General features: G+C 48.9%; 1 protein-coding gene across 2 annotated transcripts in view; it reads right to left on the bottom strand.

Annotated features, from left to right (window-relative positions):
• The window catches only part of Sano (CABIT domain-containing protein serrano), a 168,902-nt gene that overhangs the window by 95,383 nt on the left and 54,169 nt on the right, over window positions 1-19,350 (bottom strand). For both annotated transcript variants that reach the window (XM_076800953.1, XM_076800952.1), the window contains exon 2: window positions 10,356-10,412. The gene's annotated coding sequence lies outside the window, so the exon portion shown is untranslated. The remainder of the gene's footprint in view (window positions 1-10,355; window positions 10,413-19,350) is intronic.

Below are 19,350 nucleotides of genomic sequence, written 5' to 3' on the forward strand. Positions count from 1 at the left end.
CTTCGGAAGCGGTTGAAATGCGCCTGAGAGCTTCCTATCGAATCGGAAGCAATATTTATGGGACGGCGGATTGTCGGAGGAGTTTGAAAGAGTAGCAAAGCTTGTGCACATCCGACTGCTTCGCATCTTCTCCCCTGATCGATTCTGCAATATCGCGTAGCAACCGAGGAAGTATGTATTTTTCAGTGTGCTCGACGGAAGACTCTCAGCTCGGAGCCAGTGTAAATTTCACTGGCGAGATCGATTTTCCTTTAGAAGAACGTTTTCGAAAGTGTTTCGGTGACCGTCTGATGGATTGCGTCGAGTTCGAGAATCGAGTTCGACTGGCCGCGGAGGGTCGCGATTCGCGGCCGCGGCGAAATTGATAAATTATGTTTCGCCGAGTTTTTGTCGAGCGGACAGGGTGCATTTACCGGGCGGAACGTACCGATCGGAGTTTCCGGGTGGTTCGTCGCGAACTTGGCGAGAAAACCGGGCAGCAGCGTGTTCCGCCGAGGGAGAGAGGGCAGGTTCGCCAGAAGAAAGAGGAAGATTGATGCGCCGCCTGTAATATTGTTTTAGCGCGGGCAGAACGCCGGTCGTCTACCGAAGCATCGCGTGACCGTGCAAATCCTTCCCCGACCAGGAAGAGCGCCGAACCAAGTAGCCGGAATGGGATCTCCATCCCGCGAACATGTTGCAAATCGTTTTCAGATTACGGGAATCGCTGCTTTCCATTTCGGACTATGCAAATCCGGCATTCCCAGCGTGATTATCCGCCGGTACCCGTGGCCCTCGATTCGCCGTTTAATCAAGCGAAATTACAAGGGAGCGCTTCCTCGAAAACAAACCGTCCACGCTCGAACATTGTTTCCCTCGTCACGGGGGATGCATAATTTCCATCGAATCGTCCCGTCATGCTAAGTCTGTTACATTGTTCCCCGCGGTCAGAGTTCAACGAGGTTTCAGACTGTCTATCGGGATCCTCGTGGGTGAACCCGAAGAGTCCTGGGATCGTTCGAACGGCGCTGAAGTTCGAACGAGGCAATTTAAGACTGAAAATTTTCAGTGCCAGAAACTGTCTACCTTAAAATATCTGCTAAACCAACAATTTTTGCGTTGGTAAAGGTCGGCTCTTCAAATCTCTAAAGATCCTCTATCGAGGACGAACCCGAAGAGCACTGGGATCGTTCGAACGGCGCTGAAGTTCGAACGAGGCAATTTAAGACAGAAAATTTTCAGTGCCAGAAACTGTCTACGTTAAAATATCTGCTAAACCAACAATTTTTGCGTTGGTAAAGGTCGGCTCTTCAAATTAAAGATCCTCTATTGAGGACGAACCCGAAGAGCACTGGGATCGTTTGAACGGCGCTGAAGTTCGAACGAGGCAATTTAAGACAGAAAATTTTCAGTGCCAGAAACTGTCTACCTTAAAATATCTGCTAAACCAACAATTTTTGCGTTGGTAAAGGTCGGCTCTTCAAATTAAAGATCCTCTATTGAGGACGAACCCGAAGAGCACTGGGATCGTTCGAACGGCGCTGAAGTTCGAACGAGGCAATTTAAGACTGAAAATTTTCAGTGCCAGAAACTGTCTACCTTAAAATATCTGCTAAACCAACAATTTTTGCGTTGGTAAAGGTCGGCTCTTCAAATTAAAGATCCTCTATTGAGGACGAACCCGAAGAGCACTGGGATCGTTCGAACGGCGCTGAAGTTCGAACGAGGCAATTTAAGACTGAAAATTTTCAGTGCCAGAAACTGTCTACCTTAAAATATCTGCTAAACCAACAATTTTTGCGTTGGTAAAGGTCGGCTCTTCAAATTAAAGATCCTCTATTGAGGACGAACCCGAAGAGCACTGGGATCGTTCGAACGGCGCTGAAGTTCGAACGAGGCAATTTAAGACTGAAAATTTTCAGTGCCAGAAACTGTCTACCTTAAAATATCTGCTAAACCAACAATTTTTGTGTTGGTAAAGGTCGGCTCTTCAAATTAAAGATCCTCTATTGAGGACGAACCCGAAGAGCACTGGGATCGTTCGAACGGCGCTGAAGTTCGAACGAGGCAATTTAAGACTGAAAATTTTCAGTACCAGAAACTGTCTACGTTAAAATATCTGCTAAACCAACAATTTTTGCGTTGGTTAAAGGTCGGCTATCTATCGAGGACGAACCCGAAGAGCACTGGGATCGTTCCAACGGTGCTGATATCCAGGGGACGAGAGGTAGAGGGCAAGCGAGAAGGCGACTCGACGATCCCAAGCCCTTAATCCGTCGACACGTAATGGGACATAATGCGAAATTAGCCGGTCGCTATGTACAGTTACGCATTACGCTAACAAGACTTACTTCCGATTATAGCCAAGACCCCCATTGTTCGAGGGAGCCAAGCACCGTGCTCTTTAGTGGTCCCAGCCTGGTTCTATCTATCTCTCTTCTTTCTCTCTTCTCCCCCCCTCTCTCTCTCTCTTTCTCGTTGGCTACTCCCGTACGGTGCCCATTTATCTATCTATTCAGTCGGCCTGTATAATGCGCGATAGATTCCGTGTAATCCGGCAGGCACAATGCCTTCAAAAGCCGCTTCCTATCGTTGGGGATCTGACACCGAGATCTTTTCTGATTTACACTCCGAAGATTTTCTCCATGGATCGCGCACAAAGAAACTTCGAGCAAACTGGAGTCCGGCGGTGAAAGAGAACGTTTCGTTCTATTGTCTATCAAAATTTCCGTCCTTGACTTTCTCGACTCTGGACTTTTAAGTGCGATTAAAAGAATCGCAGGGCTTATTATTCTGACTTCCGTTCAGAAATATTTGCGCAAACCACCATGCGAAGCTTAGGTGGCGCGGTCGACGCCTCGTTCCGGGTCAGACCTGAGTCGAAGCCGATCCCAGTTACTCTGCTCGCGTGATTGGCGTATAATAAGCTAATATTTACATTGTTTCACGGCCGGAGGTTCGCCGGATACCCGTTCCTATCGATTTCTTTCTCGAACAACAGAGACCGACGAGAAGGAAGCGTGGCGCGTTTGAATCGCGAACGTTTGTATTTTCAGGCGGAACGCGAAACGTCTCGTTGACGTCAATCCTGTCGGCCGGATTGAAACTTATGGGAGAACCACAGAACAGATCTAATATAATAGACGCCGGCGATCGTGGTGTGGATCGGCGCGGCGCGGTGCGAGCGCACGCGACTATAATATAATCGTGATTGAACGTATACAGTTGTCAATCACTGTTCCCGATATCGTGGGTTCGGCGTTCACGCGAATTTAAAACTCCCGCCGTTTCGTGCCGGGAGAGGTCTTCAGAGTTCGATGAAGATCTATTACCGGGATCGAGGAATCAATTCGAATGGTTAAGTTTGACGTGCGACGCCTGTATCTGCGGCGTCCCCTTTACCGTTACAATCGGTATAATAATGTCTCATGAACTTCTGACCGCTTGCTTTGAGGCGACCTGTAGGCGGTCTGTTGCGAATCTTTCGATTCCCGGGAATGTTAATTAGTTTCATATACATTATTATATATTATCATCGCTCACACGAATCTCAGACAGTTCAATCTCCGTACAGGTTGCTCCAAATGATCACTGACACAACCATAGCCATTCTCTGCGAAGTCTCGAATACCGTTGAATCGTAAATCAACACCGTGACACATTTGAATTTCATTACAACGTTCCAATTATTCCACGAGCCTTTGTTCACAGTGATCCAAATGATCGTGGACCGAATTATACAGGTTGTTACAATTCTCGAGGATCCCTCGATCGTAAATCAAACACTGTAAACCGTCCGAATCTCTCGATATCTAACACGAACCGTAACATTTTGATTATTCCTGAGACAAAGATTTTTGTACAATAGTCATGGTGAAAAATCATAGTCTTCTGACATGGACCGTGGCTTCCGATAGTAATGCTTGCGTAGAGGGTGTTCCAAATGATCAGAGACCCAATCATACGGGCAATTTCAACTTTGAACCCCGTCTGCAAAAATCTGTGACTCTCCTCTCTCGCGATCCACGCGATCCTTCAGACTTGAAGTGGCTTCAACAGCAAAGATCTCTGTGTACCGATCGTCCCAGATTCTCAGGATCGCTTCGCCGTAGGCTCGGCAGCGATCGTTAACTGTCCGGTAGTCTGGTCGGTGGTAGCCGGTCGATTAGCCGGGACGTGGATTGTCAAAAGCCCGGGCAGGCACGTGATGTACCGTTAAGCAGGCGTTCGCCTATCGAATATTCGACCTACGACCCGGCGACGCTCGGCAGCGTGAACGCGGAAATGCACAAGGTACGCGTCCGCCTCGCTCTCTTACGCTCTCGCGCTTAGGCTTGCGAGCACGGTTGCGTACGTACCCGGCAGTCCGTCGGAATGACCTTACGCGGAGTCCGTTTGTCTCTTTGCCGGTGGACGAACCGGCGCGGAGAGCCTCGCTTTCGATGGGATAATCGCGGATTCCTCGGATACAGTGATTTACGATCCTGCCTGCCTCGTCGATGCAAGACGAATTTCGAGGCGACGAGAACCTGCCTGCCTCCGCGCCGCCTAGCCAGATTCTAATCGCCCCGGTACCTACGTTCCTCATCCTCCTCCTCGTCCTCAGCCACTTTGCCAAAGATCCACCGGGGTGCTACACTCATACTTGTTCGCTTAGGAACGAACCTCTTCAAGCCATCTGAACAATTAAGTAGCAAAAGCGGAGTGGCGAGACGTTTGCAAGGGCCGGTATCGAACCAACCGGTTCCGGCCTAGACAACCATAATTCGGAGATCGTCCCCAGTCCTCCAGGAAGGGAGCTCGCGCGAGCAAAGTCTCGGGAAAGAGGAGCATCGGCGAGCCTGGTCGTTTCACCGGCGCAACAGAGGGAATTCAAATAAATCGCTAATCGCGAGCATTTATCTTTTCGCGCCGGTGACGTACGGAGTGGCGAGTATGCGGTAAGCCGTCTCTCCTCTCCTCTCCTTTCCTCTCTGCTCCTCTGTAGCGATGTACCGGCGCGGCGCGATCCTCGTCCCGCTTCGGCGAGAGAGCGCGTCTTCATCGGTTTTATACGCGAGCACCTTTGACCACTGTGGCGCCGTCCGCGGCCAACGCTGTAGAAAAACCGCTCGGCGAGACAGCGCTGACTCGCGCCGCCCGTTCCTGGCAACGCGTTACCGTTATTTTTCGGGTCGATGTCACCCGGCGACGCAGCGCAGACGTGATTAGGCCTGCGTGACATTTAAAGGGCACACCGGCCCGCCGTTCGATCAACAGCGGCTCGACGCGACTTCCCGTGTCCCTTCGGCAGCGCCGTCTACACGAGGATGACATACTTCTTCGCAACCTCTAAACAGTATTAGACAGCTCGTCTGACTTTTATTCAACTCACTTTAGAAATCGGTTTTCAATCTTCTCGACGATTTTGTCGCACCTCCGTTTCGACGTGATAAACTTCAAAAATATATTTTTTCGATATATACATTAACCCTTAAATGCATGAGTGGGATCCGCAAAGGACCCCAGTGTTGGATTTTGTGTTAACATTTTTAGCTTCTACATTTTTGCTTCTGTCAATATTTAGGTTATGTTTAATGTGTTCACAGAAATAAATTGTTGCTGTGATCAAAGTTAGCAAGGAATTAGGTAAGTGGGGTCCTCAATGGACACCATGAATGCATTCGTGTTCCCAATATTTAGTTTACCTATGCACTTAAGGGTTAAACAACAGCATACAAAAAGAAAAGATGAAGAGCCTATTGAGATTCTCGAAGAACGAAGATCAAAGTGGTGAAAAATGGTTGCAGGTTCGAGGGGCGAGACCGGATCCGTTTCTAAGTAGAACGGGCCCGCAGTGGTCAGACGTTCTTCCCCGAAATAATTCGCTATCGTCTCGTTCTAAATAGCTCGCGTCGACCTCCATCCCGTCACCTTCGAACCTGTAGCGAGTCAGGGTCAAAAGAATTCTGTGCAAAGGCTGCGCCTATGCATCCAACCACTCCTTTAAACGAGGCAGCAACGAGCATAGGCCCCATGGCTATCCAGGAGGAGGAAGAAGAAGAAGAAGAAGAAGAAGAAGAAGAAGAAGACGAAGAAGGAGGGGAGAGGCAAGGAGGGTTCGGTGGGGGAGTCTCGAGAGAGAAAGAGGGAGGTAGGAGAAAGAAAAATGAAAAAGTCACCGATGCCATGCGAGCGACGTGACCCCTCGTCGGTGACCCCGGACGAACCGGCCGACGACGACGAGGAAAGGGGGAATGCCAGACCTCAGGCTACGTTCACAGTTCGCCGAAAAAGGCATGGTACACAACCGGCGCGCCGATTGTGTTGACCGGTCAACGTGCCTCCTTTGACAGCCGACTCTCTCTCTCTCTCTCTCTCTCTCTCTCTCTCTCTCTCTCTCTCTATCTATCTATCTTGCCCCTTAGCAACTCTCTTTTCCTGGTCGCGTTAATTTATGGCCGATACAAATGGAAATATTCACCCGTATGACTTCTTCGAGGGGACTCGCGCCGATTCCCATACAGCGTAATGACGATATACCTTCTGACTCGTCGACAATTAACCCTGTGGACACTGAATTTTTCTGGCTGAACGTGGTGTTGTTAGATAATGTTTATCTACTGATGGAATCGAAGGATTTTATACAGGTTCTTGTTGGAACATTGCTGGATTCTTTGTCAAAGTTAGGGTTCGACTTCAATGACAACTTGAAGACGATAGTAAAAATGATCGTACCGTAATCTTGCAATACTGTAACAACTTTTAAGCAATTGGGAAGCAACACTGGACAAACGAACAGGATTTTAAACGTCGCTGGAATTGAAATAGGATATTCAAAGCATAAATTGAACGAAGCAAAGAAAATGGTAGAAAGAAGAACTCTTTTTGAAATATACTTTGATAAGCCACAATGTTTATTTTGATATTGGATATTGGAACGATATTGGATTATCTTATGGCGAAAGCACTCGAGCGAGCACGAGTCTATCAACATAGTGAACCGACCAGTACGGTGGCCACCGGAAAGGAAAAAGTCTCAAGAGACGACTGCCTATTTATCCATTCCTAATACGACTCGTTAGTCTCCTTCGACTTTCCTCGCTTCCTGATTACCTTCCTAGCCCGGCGTATCGTGTACCTGCCTGGCCAGACAAATTCCGGTCGTTAAAGCTCAAGTGTCCTGGCGTTTCCGCGCGCGTGTGAACCGCGTGAACCCTGAACGCCTCTCTCGAAACCCCTTTGCCACTGAATTACTGCCGCAGCAAACGAAAAACCCTTGCAATCTAGAACCGGACAATTGAAACAGAAACGAAGTGACCCACAATTTCTGACAACCTTCGCTTGCCCGAATTCTGCATAAATTAATATTTTACCCATCACAGTTGAAAATAATCGAAAATGCACCTACTCAATTTCGTTTAGGGGTTAAAAAGAGAAGCTGACGAAGTTGGATATTTTTCGGAAGCTTCGCCCAAGAAGGCTATGCGGTTGTCTAAGGAAAAAACTGCCGAGGGGTGCAAAGGGTTAATCGGTGACCAGGTCCGGTCACGGATCACGAGGAATCCTGAGTATAGTCTGTTAGCATCCTCTCCGCCCTCCGTTCGAAACACTTGTCAGTGTTCGCCGTGGTTCAGACAAATATCACCCATTAATGCGTGACTGCAGTTATGCGGGGCCGGTCGAAAGGCCGCGCGTTCCTAAGCGGTGCCGAGTATAATGTTCGAGGGACCGTGGATTGACCCTTTACGGTACCTCGGACGTCAATGGTTTAATTACGGCGAAGTTGTTTCTTCTATCCCAGCGATTTTTGCCGGTCTTGGGACGCGCTGCCAGATGCCCAGAGAGAGGGAGAGAGAGAGAGAGAGACATTCATGGGTACCCACCCTCGAAGGTCAAAGATCCGACTGAGTATCTCAGCGATCGGCTGAGTGGCGTGTAAAATGGCCGACTTCTTGTCAGACGTGCCCGGAATGTCGGGAAAAGATGTTTCCTAATAGCTGATACACTCCTCGGATAGACGCGCGATCTGGGACACACGAAATCATCGTTTTGTTCTAATCCTCTGGCTATCGGAGGCCTGTGAACCTCTCGAACCCAGGACTTGTATCCTACCTAGCAATTATTTTTCTAAAGCTACTCAATTTTTTCATCTTCCAGTGCAAGGCACTTTTTCGAAACGTTACGGGGCAGAAAACAATTTTAAATGTAGCTCTACAAAAATAAATTACATGCAACTCTGGGTCCAAATAGAACCAAGTCCCATCGCTCGTTGAGAGACTAACTGTCCGGTTGACGGCGAGTATTTCAGAAATGCATTGGTTCCGAGCAGAGAAGGTTCAGCCGGGTAGCCGGTAAAGCCGATAAATTGGCAAGTTGTGCGGTGCAAAAATGCGATGGAAGGTTCCCGCGAAATTGTCCTACATCCCATGGTGTTCGTGTGCTCCGTCATCGGGCATCCTCCTGGCGTCTCTGCCAGCTAGAACAGGCACGGCCGCTGGCCTCTACCGACTGGCTGTCAGTGTACCTGCCGGCCAGACAAATTCCGGCCATTAAGCGTTCGAACGTCGTCGTGTGGTGGCTGTGAACCCACTCTCCCTCTCTCTCTCTCTCTCTCTCTCTCTCTCTATCTATCTCTATCTCTATCTCTATCTCTATCTCTCTCCTAAGGCCCCCGTGCGCCGTGCTGGAATATAATGCCGGACCGTGGATTGACCCTTGCGGTACTCCCACCATCAGCGTCACCTACACGGGGCCCCAGGCCCCGCACAGACACACCGGCACAGCCATATTCGAGAGCATGGAGACGCGCCACGGGGCCTGAGCGCTTCGACTCGCGACCGAGCCGAACGTGCCGGGGTCATATTCTCATCGGCGATGCACCGACGCCGACGCATAGCGCTGCAGTTTCTCGAAAAAATGTACAAAATTGTCGGAAAGTTTCTTCCAGTGACTCCTATTTTGTTGAGACGCTCTTAGCGGTTGTTATTTTGAAGAATCTATTTTTTTAAAGAAAGATTTTTATTTTGACACACCGATTGGGACCAGTACTGTTTCGACCCTTGACCGAGGGACCCTCGGTGGAAAAAATTAGGCTCTCCCACACCCAACCCGAGACCGACTGCTCCCCGTCCGATAGAAATCTGATCGCTCGTTACCTGTTCGCTCCCACCAGGCTCGCTCTCTCATCAGAGATATCGTGATCGTTTTTGCGCTGGGTCATTGGGGTTCACCGATGCATTCGAGCTTCTTGTCTGGTCTCGGAGCGTTGGTATGTGGGTTTCGGGAATGAAAATATTGATCTCTGTCGACTAGGCGGTGTTGGGAGTTCAGGAGATCAAACTGGTAGGCTCTAATAGCCGTGTTCTCGAGCTGGGGCTCGACTTCTTGCTGGGTTTTCGAGGATTGCTACTCGAGCGAGCCTGATGCAGGATGAACAGGAGAGATTGCTAAGTGATTTTAGAAAATACACTGGTTTCTCGAGCGGTTCCAGTGGTGGGAACGCGAGGGAGAAGCCCACGGTCGGTGCTAATGTGTTTTCAATGACCATCGGCGCAATTGAGCTTCTTATTAAGGTTTACCGAGTCAGTACTAGAGCCAACCGCTAGAAGATGATTGCAACAGATTGCTGAGTGAATGCACAAAATAAAGATATTGATTCGAAAGCCCTAGTAGCGCCGTAAGTTTAAGACAAAGCTACTTGCTGACGATGTGCTTTTGAAGATCGTTGGTTCAATGCTAGGACGAACTGATAGAGGGTGATCAAGAAACAATGGTGAATGAATTTGAGAACTGAACACGATCGTTTCACGAATCAATATTTTATTTTTCAGTCGTCACAAATTTCAATCTCCAGATAACACAATTACGATCCGAATGATTCAAACGAGCGTACTTCCCTCGTCCGGCTCGAAGAAAAGAAAAGAAGAAAAGAGGAAACGTCAATCGATCGAGTGCTTTTCACGATCCATTAACCCTGGAAGTAGCGGGGACCGTTCTTCTTAACGCGATAATACGTTCACGGTGTCGCGTTCTGAAATGGCCGGATGTTAGCGAAACGCAAGCCCCGAGTTTGGAAAGACGATACACAAAATGGCGACCGCATGGTCGCGATAGTATCGAAGATTTCTTCCGTTGATCCGATCGATCGTCGTCTCTTTCGGGAATAGAATACGGTGTTCCCGTTTCGTGATTCAAGATCACGGACATTCGGGGGAAAAAACTGTCACGGGACAGAGAGAGAAAAAGGTTGACGATCGGTAAAACAAACTTCCGAGTGTTCTTGCGTCATACAGCAAGTCATTGACCGCGGCCAGGCGAAAAAAAGTCGGATTAAGAGCGCGTTAATTGACCGTCGATGACTCGATGAAAAATTCGTCACAGATCCGTCCACTCACCGACAATGTTGCCGCACACTCTTCTGCGCGATCGGTCCTCTCGAGTTCCTGTCGCCACTGAAACCAAGGAAACAATGCGTTTAAGTATGATTTATTACTTGAACGATCGCTGTATATAGCTAACAATTAAGCAACATAGCTGTGCTGGTACTACATATATTTTTAAGTTAGAAATGCTAATATTAAAAAAATTAAAATTTACATAACCTCGCATAACCTCATAAATTTACGTAACCTCACATAACCTCAATTCAAAGCGTAACACAAAGTTCACCAGGGCTCCATACATTGTAACTGTCCATTTTGTAGTGACACAACGTTCTTAATGGACCGTCGATCAATTAGTTCAGCCCATAAACGAACGAAAGAACGATCAAACGAATCTCTTCCTCTTGAGGTTTGTTTCTGCGAGGAACACTGTGAAAGAGAAACGGAGGTAGATGGTGACGGGGCGGCGTTAACGAGCCATTTACCCGTTACGCCTTAATTTGTCCAACCGTGCATGCTCTCCTAACGACGATCAATCGTCAGAATTAACTTTCTGGTTCATTTGCGGCCTCGGCGGATCGTTAAACCGAACACAGAAGGAGAGAGAGACAGAGAGAGAGAGAGAGAGAGAGAGAGAGAGAGAGAGAGAGAGAGACGCGAGCCGATCCGGGCCCGGCTCCGATCGATTGTAAAAGTTAAACGTGTGCCTTGTCTCGCGTTGACGGTTAAGGCTATCGTCGATCAAATATTCAATCTTGGTAAATGTTAACGTTTGTTCGTCGACTTTCCTGCGGACGAACGAAAGAATCTGCTTGTTAGAACGGATTGTTGCACGTGTGTTCACTGTAGCAATCGACGAACCGTTAAACAAGATATATGTGGCTGATATTGAGCTCTCGATAGCCGGATGATTGAGTTCCAGACAATTGGCAGAGACGATTCACCGAATCCCAATTTTTCTATAACAAACAAACTATAGAGACGACTACAGGATGACCAAAGAATTCCCAGATTTTCCAATTTCTCCACGATTTTACTTGGAATTCGATAAATTTCGAAATGCGTTCAGTTCAATTTACTGGATCGAATTCCTGCTATCAACGGTGGATCCCGCTCGTTGGATCATTACCCGAACGAATTTCGGATCACTCGCATCCAGTAACCAGAGAGTTCGAGCTCTCGAGACCAGTCGAGGAACGTGACACCGCTCGCCGGATTATCCGAGTAGAAAATCTAATGGAACGAGTAAAGTTTGCGTACACGCGTCGCTGATCCTGGCCAGGTACCCTGGTGGAGACGGATAAAGGCGAGGAAAGGGGCTGGGGGGAAACAGAGACAATGCATAGTGCTCGAGGATAGAGCGCCGCGCCGCGATTAGGTAACCGAGAGCCGTATCGACGTGCTCGGAATCGGTCGCGCGTGGGCGTACGATACACGTGGAACAGGAACGGGTGAGCGCGCACGAGTCGACTGGACAACGCGTGGATTCGTTCCAGATTCCGTGGACCAACCTAGATTTCTCAGGAAATCCCCGAATTCGATTGCCCCGAAGACTACGGTGATCTCACAGGCCGTAGAGAACATTCGCGATACTATTTCAGAACTCTGCAGGGACATCCGATCGTGACATTTTGATTTTCTCCGAAAATCTTTCCGGGCAGATTTACTAGATTTTTCATACTGAACTGTATAAACTAGATGGACGAGCTAAGGCAATTCAATTGCAATTTCCCGAGGAGTGAAAAAGAATGCAAGAGCATTGACGACTTATTTCTGCACCAAGTGATCTTTATCTGGTAGAACAGTGCAGCTCGACTGCTGCATTCGACCGAAACTTTCTGAAACGGAGTGGGGTGCAGAAAAATGGCCCACGCTCTCGCGAAATTACACGCGCGAGCACGGAACGCCTTCGGAGGCGGACACTATCGGCTCGGCTCGGCTCGGCTCGGCGCGGCCTCAATTTGTCCGCGCGTTTAAACGCGCGTTTCACGCGTTTCTATCTCTCGCGAGCCTCTAGCCCGGAGTTTGCGAGCGGGTGACCGTATCTATCGGCGACGATCTCGCGAACTGTGAAACGCGAACGAGAGGGCAGGGGAGGGGGGTGGGGGCGGTTGCAGCCAGGGGAGAGAACACGGGATCCCTCGTGGAGATAAAATGGGGAACGAGACAGGGGGTTCAGAGCGAGGAGGGGACACGGTAATCGCGTACGAAGGAATTTAATGACCCGCGGCCCGGTCACGGCGACCGAGTCCTCTCCATTCTTTTCAGGGATCCTCGCCACCCTCTCCGGTTTCTGGTGCGTCCAACGCGGATTCCACCGACCTTGAGAAGGCAGCTCCGCGAACGCGACGCGACATTTTTCCGTTTGCCGGATTCTGTTTCCTCCGCCTAGCTGGACGACCCTCGGATAATCTACAATTCGAAAATGTTTAACCCTTAGCACTCGAATGGTGACCACTAAGAATTGTTATATCATTGTTCAAAATATTTTTTAAATTATTAAATTTGGTTGTATTTAATCAATTACTGAACATTTCAGTTTTGTAGGAGTAAATTGCACCATTCCCGTATGTGTAACACGAAAAATATATGTATAGAAGGGAAATATTCTGGGTCGGAAGAAATGTTTCGTTTTGGGGTTAGAATAGCTTCGAGCGCAAAGGGTTAACCCACATGGTCACTTTCAATTTGTTCTGAAACTTTGAGAAACCTTTTTCGGAAAATCGAGGAAAGCAAGTTTAGTCGTGACTAAAATGTCTGAGTCATACTCGACAGCTTCATACATAGGGGATGGTTTTAAAGATTAGTTCCCCGGAACGAAATTATACATGACCAGAATATGGTCGTGAGTGAACAGTGGGATCGCAGATCGATTGCGAAAGAGACCGGCCCAACCAGTACCAAGGTATAAAGAAAATCGTATGAAGTGCCCTCGAGCGATTATAATCTCCGAAGAAATGGAAATCCTGGAAGCCAAGGATTTATAGACTGCGATACCCGCATGGTGGGTCTCCAAGTACTGGGATTAAGAGATTGGGGATCAGGAGTTAGTTGTAAGGAGGTCTTGACCCCCGAAGAGGCACAAGGTGGCTGGAACTGATGAGAACTAGTAAGACAAGCTTTCACGATACAGGAATTTCGAGGTGGGGAACATGGTAGTTGCGCGAGACTGGTTTCCAAGTGGACATTATATGCTGAGGTCTTCTAACATTGGCGCACCGTGCAACCTGACAACCGAATCGCCAATGTTAAGGTCCCACCCGCAACTGTACATTCACCCTTCGCGTCGAAGGTCCTTCTCCAATTTCCCTTACGATTTATCCTAATCTGAATATCGTCGCATTCACAGATTATGCTTCATTTTGTGATAATACAGATTAAGTGAAACCGTTATTCCCAGAATAGAAAAGAAAATGAACGGTTTCCGAAAGGCGATAGCGCACTCTAGTGACAAATGATCAGGATGTCGACGAAAGGGCAAATAGGGGAAATAGTGTCGATGAAAAAACATTGTCGAGGGCGTCGCTGTCGGTCAAGTAGAACGAACCCTCTCGCGGCGAGTCTGCGCGGGTTTTCGCCGCCGGAAACGAAGGGAATAACACGCCGGATCGTCGGAACAGGAAAAACAGGAAGGATCGAATAAATTTCCGGAGGTAGATCGCGAGATCGCGAGAAGGGAGACACGTAGCTCGGGCACAGGCCGTGGAACGAAATACGAGGTGCGCCGTGATATAGTGCAGGGAAAAGGTTAAGTCTGCCGCGATACGTTACCTCTTCGGCCCTCCCCCTAAACGAAAACTAGTAGGCCGAGATGACTCGGAGCGTGGCTGCCCGGAGGGTTCCTATTATACGAGCGTAGCAACCGAGTCATTTCGATGCCAGGATTAAACGTATCGCGAATGAAATTGGTACTAGTTGCAACATTGAGCCGTGCGCGCCGTCTCTCTTGTTACTCTCTCAAGATCCTTTCTCTCTCTCTCTCTCTTTCTCTTTCTTTTTCTCTTTCTCCTTCAGTCCTTCCCTCTCTCTCTCTCTCTCTCTCTCTCTCTCTCTCTCTCTCTCTCTCTCTCTCTCTCTTTCTCTTTCCCCTCTGTGTTTCGTTTTCTACACGCATTCTGGCCGACTGGCTAGCAGCAATAAATATGCTGATTAAGCGGGAACGGACCGCCGGTTAATTTGCAGTATATCAGTATCCAACAGTGTATTTTAATTGGTCGTGAAGCATTATTGCAACGTATAATCAATGACGCCGCACATCAGCGCGGCCGCCATTAACGCGGACGAACACGAACGTAACCGGGAATCCCGGGAAAATCGGTTGGACCGTCCCACAGGCGAGACTTTGATCGAGGGCGCAATACTTTAGCGCCATAGTCATCCAGCTGGCGCGACGAGCTCGACGCGGTATCGGATCGATCATTCTCCGGGCTCAACACCAGGGACCTTGGAAATTCGATTTTGCACCACCTTGGTTTGTCAATTTGAAGTTCGGGGCTGAAAGTGGTGACAAAGTCGACAAAATAATTTCGGGGTAGAAAAAGAAATACTGACATCAGGAGGATCTAAAAGTCGCAAATATCAAAGGATCGAGCCTGGTCTGGCACAATGGCTGATCCTCTCGCGAGGATGAGCATAGGACAGTCTAACCGTGTCAGATGTTCACCGTAACGCCGAAGACACTCGAGGGGACGTATAATACGCGAGATTGCGCAAGTATCGTTGCAGAGTCGCAGATTTCGTTGCAAAATCGCTAAAAGGTCTGCATCGCTCCGGCAAGAGCGCGACACCAATCCTCGCGGCAACCTTGAAGCGTCGAAGCCTAGATGCACTGGCGAGCGTGAGACTCCGGCCTATTTAGCTGCATCGTTTCACTTTACCGCGGGGAATCGAGATCGTGATACTTTTCATCGTTTCACAATTGAATAGATCAGGCTCGATGCCCCCCCCCCCCCCGCAACTACACCTGAGCCAATCACAATGAATTGCGACTCCGTGTGTCGCCCTGCTCGAATTTCACGCGAACGACATTGCTTCGAAAGACTGTACACTTGTTGTCAATAAGTAAGAAATTTTTTATTTTGCACAAAGTTACATTTAGTGCTGGTCGCTTCTGATATTGAAATATTGAAACAACCGCGAGTTGAGTATTTGGAAAATTTCTGCAGTTCCAGGAACGGTCTCAAAGAACTTTCTCCGAGGACGGAGCAAGAGGGGAAGGATGATCGAGGCTCGATCGATCCGTGGACAAAGGATCTATGGACCGGGGGGATTTTCTCGCGGACAAAGGGGGATCGATAAGAGCGACGCCAGGTTTTCAATGGGCCGAGACACGAGTCTGTCGATTGACAGCGAATAAGATTATTATTGCTCGTTGTCCACCGTATCTTTGCATCTATCCGGCAACTATCCGCCGGTAGCCGGCGCATCGTCCCGTCCCGGCTACCGATACACACACATATATCCGCGCGTATACAAATATAGATGCATAGTCTAACACCTAGGTAGACGTATTGTCCCGGTTCGCTTTTATCCGAGCGGTGCAGCGGCCCTCGCTGACAACAATGACGCCCGATAGATATTTATGCAGTTATTATCTTATTCCGCCGCGGTCAATTAGATTTATCTCGGCTAATCTTCGACCATTTCCACTGACGTTTATTACCGGCCGCTCGCCCGCGACCGAAGCCCCCCTTTCTCGGTCTGTGGCCCCGCGCTCGCTCTATTATTCCGCCATTAGAGCGCCTTCACCTCGCTGAAAATGATACTGTTTCCTGCGCGCTGCGGGATAGGGGCCCGGCGATATTACGGAAATAGTTGTAACGTGACGGGGTCACGCTGACCTCGCCGACAATCATTTCACCGACACCGAATTTCAACGATTTCTCGATCTAATCGAGCAAAAAGGAATCGGCTATACCTACGCCAACAGTACCGTGACAACGCACCAAGCATAAAACGGGAAACACAATTAAATATCGCCGGGCTCGATCCTTTTGTCGGATTTTTGCGAGCTTTAACGGGCCGTAAATGCGCAAAAGATCCCCACTCTAATCACAAGTCATCTTTTACGGGGATCGTGAAAGCAAGAACGCTGTTATACCCATCAGACAGAATTGATGCTCCGGGATGGCCCTCAATCTTGATAAAGCGAGGACATCGGAGCCGCAGATAACCAGAAGAATGGCCCGTTGAAACGAGGATCTACGGAGAGAGAGAGAGAGAGAGAGAGAGAGAGAGAGAGAGAGAGAGAGAGAGGAACGTTTTCGCGAAACGCGCGTTTCACCTTTCGCGGTATCGGCGCAGATCGTTATAAAGACCGTTCCGGAATCGGTTCCATTAGTCCTAAGTGCCGTCAATTATCGTTCATCGCGGAATTAATCTCGCGCGCGTAGAAACATCACGACGATAGTGAACGCGGCCGCTCCGACTCTTTGTTCTGCGGTGGCGATATCGCGCGGCTTTCCGCGTGACCGTCAATCCTCTAGGTGTCTCGGCATATTTGCAAAACAATCGTTCCTTGGAAATCAGTTTCACCTCCAGTGAAAATGCAACTTTTTCTTAGAATAAACTCTGACCTCCTCAGGGTCCCATGTTGCGGCCCGCTAACCTCTGATCCTCAGCAATATTCGAATTAACAGAAAAGGGTGCAATATTCGAGGAAAAGCTTGGAGAAAGTCGGCAACAATGTAGTTCGCGAACAGAGCGCAGTTTATGCCATCGCCCCGGTGCGTTCCCGGCGAGCAAAGGCGAAACGCGGTAGATTAACAATCTAATTCAATTGCCGGATCGTTAGATACGACAGCGGCGGCCTCGTTAATACAGTTAAGTAAATACGGCCGTAATAACAGATAGCATTACGGAGGAATAGATTTTCGCGGTCACGCAACTCGGCAACCGGATTGCCGAGGCCGGGTTCTCTCTGGCTCGGTTCTCTCTCCGGTCCGGCTGCCATTCGCGATGCCAGCGGAGAAAACCGGCAGCAGGCGGGGGAAGAAGGTAGCAGCATGGTAGACGGGTCGTGATTCCAACCGGCGATAGTTCACCGGGACGAGCGCGTTATCAGCGTGATTAGTCCAAACGCGGAGAGCGTCGTAACTCGCGGACCGTTGCCGCCAAACGCGACGCGCCGCTAAATTACGAAGTAACCGGCTGCACCCGGGTGCAGCAATAACGACACAGGCCACGACAATTGCGGGTTCGTTGCCTGTGCACCGGATGGCCAGAAAGTAACGATCCTCTTCGGCATGGTTCGCCTGCGAGCCTCTTTACGGCGCATAGTGCGCTGTCTCCATGAAATAAGTGGGAGTCACAAAATTTCCCTGTCAGAATTAATTCCGTTCTGTATTCATTTATTGTTCCCCTCGGGGTTGCAATCCCGTTACATCACATCTCCTTCAACTCGCAAAATCGCATACCACTAAATACACACACACACACACACACAGAGAGAGAGAGAGAGAGAGAGAGAGAGAGAGAGAGAGAGAGAGAGAGCTACTGTCGCTTTTCAATACAATAAGTATGATAAAGAAAAACATACAAATAAAATAACAATATATCAAAATAGAATAAAATAATACAAACATAACGCTCGCCATAGATACAATATAATAAAATAAAATAAAATACATTTAACTGTCAGAATTAATCGATTTTCACAATTTCCAGCCTACTTCAATCAGGTTTCTATTGTAAGAGAAGGATAGAATGTTATTATCATCCCCGTTCACAGCCATGCCTAGAATGCTGGATCAAACCGAGTCGCCAATGGAGGATTTTCTCAATATCCAAGACGTTTCTATTCTTCCCCTAATTCCTGTAACTTCATCCCCCAAAGCGAAACATCCTAAATACCAACGTAGAAAACGATTCGAAGCCGAAGAGACCAGCTCGGACAAAGCGGGTTTCCCGATATCAAGATCCACATTTCATTAGCCGGCATAAAACCGCGCTCACCCCGAAGAGCGCCGAGCCTCTCGAATCTCTAACACGCTTCCTCCATCTTCCAAACCTAATCTCGGTCCGCGGAGGAGTCTCAGTTGTCGCGTATCGCGTTAACGGCGCCATAACACCGGGCACACACACACACACACACCGTCGAGGTCCGAGGTATGCGGAGAGATCGGTCTCGAACTCCATATCCGCCTAGAGTCGAGAGTACACGGATACCACACGTGGGATTTCGAGACTTCCGTTTCTAAAAGCAGCCGACGGGATCGAAGATCCGGCCTCGCAGATAAACAGAACGGGGAGAGAGAGAGAGAGAGAGAGAGAGAGAGAGAGGGAGAGAGAAGGGGGGTGGAGGCAGTTTCACCGTTCATTCAATTAGCGCGTTATTCGCGCGAGGAACGCTCGTAACTCGGCGAACGGTGGCCACGGCCACGAGTTATGACGTTTCCACCAGCTCCGTCGTAAAGATTACGCGGCTCCCGCAGCCGCCACGAGGTTATCTGGCCACGAAATCGGCCGACTGTCCTGTCCTATCCCTATCCCTATCCAGTCGGGACTATCCGAGGAACCATCCGCCGTGTTTACGAGTCGGCCGCATGGCGCGCGACTTAACCGCCTGATAGCGGCACGGTAATTGCGTCGGGATTGCCACCACCTCCGTACACTACACTCCGGGGACCTATCCTGGGGCCTGGATATGACCCTCGCCTAAGCATTAACCCTTTACGCGCCGAATACCGACCCAATAAAATTTTTCGTCCCGCCGGTTTTCTCGAATTTATCGCCTTGGGCCCAGCACGATCCTCCGGCGGAAAGTCAAGAAACTGGGACCTATCCCGATTATCCCTCGCTCATGCATTCACGTGCCGTACGAAATTATTTAAAGGGTGTTTCACGTCTGAATGATTGAAACTATCTGCTGTGAAAGAAGCCAAAGTACTAACCTCTTAAACCACATAGATCGGCAATCTAAAAGTTGATCTGAAATTGTCTCTCCATTACCCAGCTCGATAGCTTCCCCTCGCGAGCAATTTCTCAAAAAGTAACCGATTTTATCGCA

Source organism: Halictus rubicundus, chromosome 15 (genome assembly GCF_050948215.1).
Source record: "Halictus rubicundus isolate RS-2024b chromosome 15, iyHalRubi1_principal, whole genome shotgun sequence".
NCBI lineage: Eukaryota > Metazoa > Arthropoda > Insecta > Hymenoptera > Halictidae > Halictus > Halictus rubicundus.